The sequence below is a fragment of the Triticum dicoccoides genome, chromosome 7A, assembly GCF_002162155.2.
Source record: "Triticum dicoccoides isolate Atlit2015 ecotype Zavitan chromosome 7A, WEW_v2.0, whole genome shotgun sequence".
NCBI lineage: Eukaryota > Viridiplantae > Streptophyta > Magnoliopsida > Poales > Poaceae > Triticum > Triticum dicoccoides.
The window spans coordinates 686,096,055-686,104,966 of NC_041392.1; positions in this window are offsets into that span (position 1 = coordinate 686,096,055).

Below are 8,912 nucleotides of genomic sequence, written 5' to 3' on the forward strand. Positions count from 1 at the left end.
GGAACCAGAGCTGAGCTTTCTTAGTGGGTAATCCAGCGACCATGTCCTCTGTTGCGAATATTCCATGCGGTTCAACATCTACATCTGCAACAGCACCGTGAGGTGTGTTCTTTTTCATTGTCATGGAGTGAATTTGTTTTCCTAAGTATCAGTTCTACTTGCGAAGACGACCATTGTGTACTGTTCTTGCATTATTACACCATATTATGAGAGATAGAATCAAAGGAGAACGTGCCTAAACGGTTAATATTTGAATTACTAAGATTAGTTATAATAAGTGTACTGGATGTCATTGTGTGAGTCACACTACTAGAATTTGTAATTTCGCCCAGTGTAAAATGTTTGCCGAGTGCATTTTCAGCCAAGTCCTTTTTGCCGGCCATGTCTTTGCTGACTTTGTTCTGCCCTTTGCCGTGTTTTTCAGGAAATAAGCTAAACCAGCGATTCCAGTAGTGTCAGTGATCTGCAGATTTGAAGAACTAGATTTAATAATTTAGCTGTACGGATGTGTTATTTGATGCATTTTCCTACTGTGGCAAATATGTATGTAGAAAATAATTCATATTTACAAAATTCTTTGGACTTGATGTATAGAATAATTCATGTAAACATGTTTATTTTTATATGTGCAGAAACTTCATAGTAGTTCTTACATCAGGATTCTAGAAATCCATTGTTCTATCTTGGTATACTCAGGCGGAGTACCTTAGCATTTTTCTATTTATGTGGGCATAAATGTTTTTGGCCGTATATACACCAATTGTAGGAGAACGAATGTGAGAGAACCACGGAAAAGAAGGCAATGCGGAAACCCTTCCACTCTGTATCATATAGAGGGAACGTTAGAAGTGGAATGCCCAATGCAAATATACTGTACTACCTGTTCTTAAAAAGTAAGCCCCTTAATGCGGTGACTCTAATATGGCCTAAGTCATTCAGTTAGTTTTATCTCTACAACATGGGATAGCTATTGGTAATAAGATGTAGAAGTCTGAGATAAGTGTCTATTCTATTTTCCACAAAGATTGATTTTTTTTAACTTCTCTCCTTTTTTTGTTGTACTAATTTTCTAATTGGTTGAAGTATAACATTTATTTATATAGAGGGAATCGTTAGTGGTGATTGTTGGTTGGTAAACATTTACTTACCTAAGTACTCCTTTTATAGATCCACGGTATGTTACTGGAACTTATATAGTTGCTCTTCAACGTTACTATCTGGCAATCTGAATCTGCAATGAGATATTCTTGAAGCATATAAAGTATACTTTGGTTTAATCTTCAGTATAACCTTTCTTTGTCCATAGAATGTTTGTAAGTAATGTGGAAATGAGGAATTTATGTAGTGTATGTCAGAAAGTGCGTTTTTACAGACAGATTATATTGTTCTTTACTTCACATCACACTGTAGGTGTTGTCACTGTAGAAAGTACAGGTTGCATCCAAAATGCATTACTGATTGAATCTGGGCGTTCTACCAATACCACAATAAATTTAAGTTGTGCGTTTCTTTATATGTTTCCTCTACCTTTCAGCACAAAGTTTGGCTAATTTTTAATAGTTAGATAGTTTCCACGGATGTGCTTAATGATGGGTCAATGATGGGCAGTCTTCGGGGGTGCATGAGCAAGGATGGAAAATCTGGTAATTAGACCGATCCGTTCTTCCATACGTGGTTTGCCTCATGCTTTCTTATTTTAACTAGCGGAGTGACCCGCGCATTTGCGCGACTAGATTTACCTACATATTATTATATGTGTTTTAATTTCAACTCGGTTTGGACAATCCTATACACCTTTTTTTTGGCCATATAACTGCGTCAACAATGCATGTTGACATATATGAGCATGTATGTTGACAATTTTCCTCCATCGCTCCGTACTAATTGGTCTCGAATGACAACATCAATCTTATACTACTGAAATTGATATTACAAATCAAAATGTGGACTTTGTATATATGGAGTTGACTCTGCCCGGCGATATGAATGTTTCCTCTCACCTTCACACTATGATGTCAACTTTCTCTAATCTTTACAGTGCGGAAATGGTTGATATCGACATCTATGACATACATTTCTTAGTTTTGTGTTGGCAGGCATATTGATACATTTGAGATAAGTCACATCGGCAATTTTTCTCAGTCACTACTTGCATGTTACAACAATGAAATAAATTGCCTATTAATTCCAAGTTTCCCCTTTGTAGGTTAAATTCAATATATATATAACATTATTTCTTGTAAAAATGTTGCATATTTTAGTTATTAATAGACAATGCATAATGTCCATAAGAAAATAAATTACTGTTCCTTATCTAACAAATACATAAATAGTTGTGTCTATACACCCAATAAGAATTTTTCTATAAATCATATTCCAAACTTAGTTGTTGAAGTATTTCATATAAAGTTTGTACAAAGCCGAATTGATAATTCTTATTCGTACTTTCCTATATAAAATATGATTTCATTATATAAAATCAATTTTATTTTTATATAGATTATGCCGCAAATATGAGCTAATTAAGGACTATCTAGAAATATTTTCAGAAAAGAAATATGTTGCATCCGTTTTGTTCTGTATACTAAATTTCATATACAAACAATAATTTTCTCCTACATGGACATAATAAGATGCTTATATTTACATATATTTTTTTGGGGGTCACTTATATTTACATATTTAGCTATAAAGATTTTCATAAAATACTTATATGTCAATAGAATCTGACTTTTTACTGCTAATTTAGTTCTATATTTAAAATAAATTTGCGTCCTCCAAATTCGACATCCATTGAGAAATAACATTTTTCATTTTAGTACACACCAACTTAGTCTGATTTACCCCGGAAAAAAATAGTCCTATTCAAAATTAACTTGCTTATGTCAGCGTGATGTCTCATGTTTTCTTGCCGCTGTATAACCGAATGGCTTTAGAATAGTTCAGTCTCAACTTGTTCTTTGAGATATTGAATCTTTTAAAGCACATTTTCAAAGGACTCGCTGAGTATTCTAGCTTAAGGCCCTGATTACCTTGTAGCTGCACGTTGTCATATGTGTGCTCCCTGATTGTCCCCAACGTTTTTTCATCACTTCGGGTCATTGCATATTCTCCGCTAGCGCTTTCTATAGGCTTCTTGTTGGTTGGGCGGTAGAATCGGACTAAAAGTATTTCATCGTGTGAATACAATAGTTTGGTTTGAATTTTGGAAAATATTGACTGTATCCTTCCGTCGGGCGCTGGGATGCATATCTAGTACGGGTAAAAAAAAATTCTGAGTACGTATCCAGTCAGAATTTTAATCGGCAATTGTGGCTTCTTGTGTTCACATCTTGCACGTGATCGTGATTACACATGACCGCGTGACAGATCAATACAGCAATATACTTTTTGTAGATCAATATATGGCAATATAATAATACTACCTTGTATGCAAAAATCTATTACATCTCGACCCATATTTCCTGATCTGATTTTGGACGTGCCATGTTGCACTCAATTTGTACATGTCAATGATAGATTTATTTTATTGTAAAAAAAGATAGATTTATATCAACTATTTTTTTCATAAAAAAGTCGCCCCAGATTTAGCGATTTCTGGATGTAACAGTCAATAGGATTTTTCTTATTTATTCGATGTATTGCATGTGTATCAAAAATTGTGATGCATAACAAATATTCCAATTTGTGTTGACTACCGCTTGGATCAATTTTGTTTTGAGGGGTACTCGCAACTTTATTACTTAAACAATGTTGGGAATGTCGTTCGTTACAATATGTAAAATGCAGTCGGGTGGCACATCAGACCAAACCATCTCTAAATCATTGCTAACCCCCACTTTAGCTAAAACATGGGCAGCTAGATTAGCTGTACGCCGAGCCCCGGTGACCTTGTACTCTTGTGTAGATCTAAGCATGTCTTTGATTTCTTCTATAAAAGGTCCCAATGCTGAGAGATTCTTGCTTCAGTCATTCAACATAGAGACAACGCTTTTGCTGGCTAGTTCCAGATGAATTTTCTGTACTCCTCTCTGTCGCTAGTTTAACCCCCCTCCTCGTAGCCAACACTTCAGCAACTTGAGGGTCAGTAACACTGGGGAAGAACGTTGCAGCTCCTCCTCTATAAGCACCTTCATGGTCTCGTAGGATCACTCCACCTCCCCCTTTGTCTTGCACTTTCGACACAGCACCATCTGCATTAACTTTAATCCATCCTTGGTTAGGCTGCTTCCAATGCTTGACCGATTTCGGCGTCTTGATCGTTTTTTGTTTTGTATGCCCCGAGAACCACTCCCGTACATGATCACAAACGCTTTCTGCCACTGCCCGGGGATCTGCAATTTTCTTGCCATCTCTCGCCTCATTCTTTGCTAACCACAACCCCTATTAGTCCCTGGATCATGAGCTCTCTCGGTGTGGCTTGCGGCAGCGAACCAACTCTGCGTCCATGTTGATATTTCATGTTGGGTGCCCTCCATTGGCAGCGGAAGCACCACCGGAGCTCCCTTCTCCTCGCAGAGCAGCTTCCAGAACATGGCAGAATGTGGGCAGGCCCAGGACCTGTGTTGATTGGTTTCTTCTCAAACACATGCGATACAAAAAACAGCCGGCTTGATCCGTCGTGTATGCAGTTCAGTACCAGCCGCAAGTCTGTTCTTCATGAGTCTCCAGTTAGTGGCCAATGCACCAGCCAACCTTTGTGCTGCAGCGCTGTAGTTGAAGATCCCAGCTGTCTGGATTTCAACCCTTTCATGCTCATACGAAGATGATAGGCAGACTTCACAGTGAACTGACGGCTTTGATCAATTTGTCTTGTAGAAACCGAGTCAAACAATAATTGGTAAATTAGTCACCGGACAGTTATTCGGAAAAAAAATCGAGTACAGTTGTGACTCCGTTTTGTTAAAGGATCCAACCATATAGTCCGTAGTTTCCTTCCGGCAAGCACGCGATTGATTTTCTTAGTGCGTACGTGATGGGATAAGCAGCCGTGACTTGTAGCTGTTTGTCGTTTCCTGTTTTTTGGAAACTCTGCCAGTTTCGTTAATATATTCCCACATGATCTATTTCTACATGTCATGTCGTGTCACACGTACATGATTGATTGGGTTTCTTTTGAAAAGAGAGGTCTTTACAGGCTATAGGTTTCCCAAGCATACATGAGACGTGCCTATTCTTTCTTTTTCTTTTGAGGTGTAGAGACATGCCTATTCTTTTATAACTATTCCTATTATGTCCCTAAGAAAATAAGCCTATGTGACAGGTTAAAACGTTTGTACGTGCCAATATTTTTTTATGTAACGCTTAGATCATTAAATCTCCACCGTTAATATCAAAAATTGATGGTCAAGATAATTTAATATATGTGGATGAATGTAAAGGCTTGTTTGACTCTTATTTTAATTATATAATAGAAGATAGTTTGCATCTGTTTGAGATAATACATCTACCACACATATGCAATCTTGAGGGTTAACACAACTATATAGTGGATGGTATCATGCCCGTTTGGCATAAACAACACTCGAGTGTTTCATGTTCTTCCCATATGATTGTTTGGTCTGCTATATAGAACTCGAGCTCAGTGAAAATTTTCAGTGCGGATGACAACGGATTGCGAATGTTTGTGCTGCGGATAGTAGTAACAGATGCCAGTCCTGAGAACAGATGAAGCCAATGTATGTGTTATTAATGTCTACTGCTATATGTTTGCCAATTATGTATGTAGAGTTCAAATTGGGTTAAGATGCACACAATAATCTTGGATTGCCTTGGATTAATGGATTACAGCAGAAAGAAAAAGGCAAATCCAATCCATCTAATTTGTGGACATATTTTAGCAATAGCAGGGTTAAAAAAGACAAAGTCGATCTTATTAGACCCAGACTCACATGTATTCTTCTATGATAAGTCCAGCAAGCACAATTGCTCCTGATTTCCCCCCTTCGATGATTTTGGATGCGGCTGGGCTGTTGTCTATGCAGATATGTAGGTGTTCTGAAAAATAATTGGGTATATATTAGAATAGTACTACATTCCAAAGATATTTTGTAGTGCCACCAATTCTTCAAAATAATTCATTCTCCAGACTACATGACCCACAATTTCTATCCCTAATAAATTTATAGAAAAATATAGTATGTTTCTAAACTATTGTACTCCTAGAACATATTTATTGTGGATATATTACACTAACTATTTGCTATACAGATGCAAGGCTTCATTTTTTTTCCTTCTGCAATGCATGTGGCTGAGCTATATTTCCATGAAGATCTGTAGTTGTTTTGCCAATAATTTGGTACATGTATATTTTAATAGTATATTCCAAAAATAGGTACTACTGCTATGGATCATGGATAAGTGTACACTTTGGTCAACCATGGCGTTTGTTGAATACACCTTTGACACGTTATTTATATCCTAGCTGGTATATCCATAAAAAATTGGTTTGATAATGAATCTGTTTTTCAGAGTTATCATATAACAGGATGGTGTATATATGTTTACTTTTTACAGACAGAGGCATAACACCCACACCCGCTGCATCCATTGATGCCTAAAACTCTCAGTTACTTATTGTAAAGTTCAGAATGTCCAAACATGACAATCGAAATAAACGCAGCAGTGGGCACTCATAGAGAAATATAATAACAATAACTGAAAAGTAATAGGACAGAGTATATCAATGATTGTCCAATTTTGAAGTATAGCATGTGCTAATTTTTTATGATATAAATGCAAGGAACTACATTCGAGATCCGTAAAATAAGCCCAAATAATTGAAGTTTTTTTTTCAAAATAAATAAATATATATTTACATTTTTGGAGAAACCCCTTGCCTCTCTCTAATTAAAATACAACATCTAATGAACATCAGACTAAAAAACTAGAAGGTAAGTAGAAATTCCAGTAATTATACATCAGTCCTGTCAATGTAGCCGTATGTGATACCATTGTAAAAGGAACCAAGGAAATATTACGTATTAAGTATTAAATTAATTTATCAAAAGGGATTTTTTATTTGCAAAATCTGCAATATTTCACATGAACAATATTATATAAATGTATATATGTGAAGTTGTCAAAATTTCTAGCCCGTGCAGAAGCACGGGTTGATGACTAGTAATAAAAGTAAGAAAATTATACAAGTATATATCTAAATCATATAAGTAAGAACTTTTTCTTTTAGAAAGAAGATAAGATCTAGAGGCTCACCACGGTGGTGCCGGCAACGAGATCGGCGCGGGCGATCGACGGCGATGAGGACGGGGACGGGACAGGACGGACTGCCAAATCTAGACAAATATCGAAAAAAATGAAAATTGGACAAGGAGCTTCGAGAGAAGAAAGCTAAGGTATGGCTCGGGCATTTCATCGAACACCTCATGTGCATAGGAGGTGAGCTAGAGCACCACAAAGCTCTCCCCTCGCCGGCCAGAAAAACAGAGCAGTGGAGTGCTCTGCTCGCGGATGAGGGGGTATATATAGGCATCTCATTGGTCCCAGTTCATGGTTGAAATTGGGACTAAAGTACCCCTTTGGCCCCAGTTCCAGCCACGAACTGGGACCAATTGTTGTGGTCCAGGAGCGAGGCCTATTGGTCCCGGTTCGTCTCTGGAACCGGAACCAAAGGGGCCAGACGAACTGGGACCAATGCCTCACGAGGCCCGGCCGCCCCCTGGCCTCACGAGCCGGGACCTATGCTCCCATGGGTCCCGGTTCATGACTGAACCGGGACCAATGGGCTAGCCCGGCCTGGACCAAAGCCTTGTTTTCTACTAGTGCATTAATCTTATATAACACTCAACACTTATGCCTTAGATTTAATACTTGTTTGTTGAGCCTTAAAACTTAATTCATCAAGGCCATGAACATGTTTGATTCTGGAATTAATCTTTCACAATGTCATAGGTCTGACAGATATCTTTTGACAAGTTACTCGGATTTAGTATGCGTCTTTAACGATGCCTTAAGGAGATTGGGTAGAGCCATTCCATAATATGGCTCCCCCGCAAGCAGCGGAGAATCATATCCAGGACGAAAATGAAGGGTGGGCTCAAAATTAACGACGGAAAAAACCAAACATTCGTTTGAAAAAAATCATCTTGTAATTATTTTGTCCAAATAAGCTGAGATTTTCCTAGATAACTACTGACGAATATGCTTCTCCCCAGCCGTATGTACGAACGTGTTTCCCCTTAACTTTGTACTAGTATTTACTGGATTTTTTTTCTTTTCTTAATATATTATTTTTTGAACCATATTATGAATCAGCTTAGCTAAATAGCCATAATTTCCTAGTCCATTTTTTTTCAAATGTGCTCAAACTTCCTGAGAATACTACTAGAAACATGTACTCCCTCCATCCCACAATGTAAGATGTTTTTTGACACTAATTGGATGGAGGGAGTAGTATTACCTGGAATTTTTTAACAAAAATTTGAATTTGCTTAGCTAAATAGACATAATCTCCTAGTCCATTTGTCCAAATGTGCACAATTTTTATTTCAAAATTATATTTCAAACATGTAGTATTTATTGTATTATTTTTGAAACTTTTGAAACGAGTGTAGTGATGAAGCTATGTACCTAGAGTAGGGTCATAGACCCGACCTAGAAACCCTCCCCTAGGACGTCACCCTAACACTACTGGAATCAGCTACTTTGCCATCTGCCAGTTCTTTGCCGTCCGCTAGCGGACGGCAAAGAAGCTCTTTGCCATCAGCATCCAAAAAGCGGACGGCAAAGAACTGGCTGATGGCAAAGACCAAGTTTGCCATCAGCCAGTTCTTTGCCGTCTGCTAGCGGACGGCAAAGATTCTTTGCCGTCGGCTAGCGAACGGCAAAGAGGGAGGGGCCCCACTGACGAGCTGCAAAAAAAAAACCTAACGGGCCCCCTCTTTGCCGTCCGC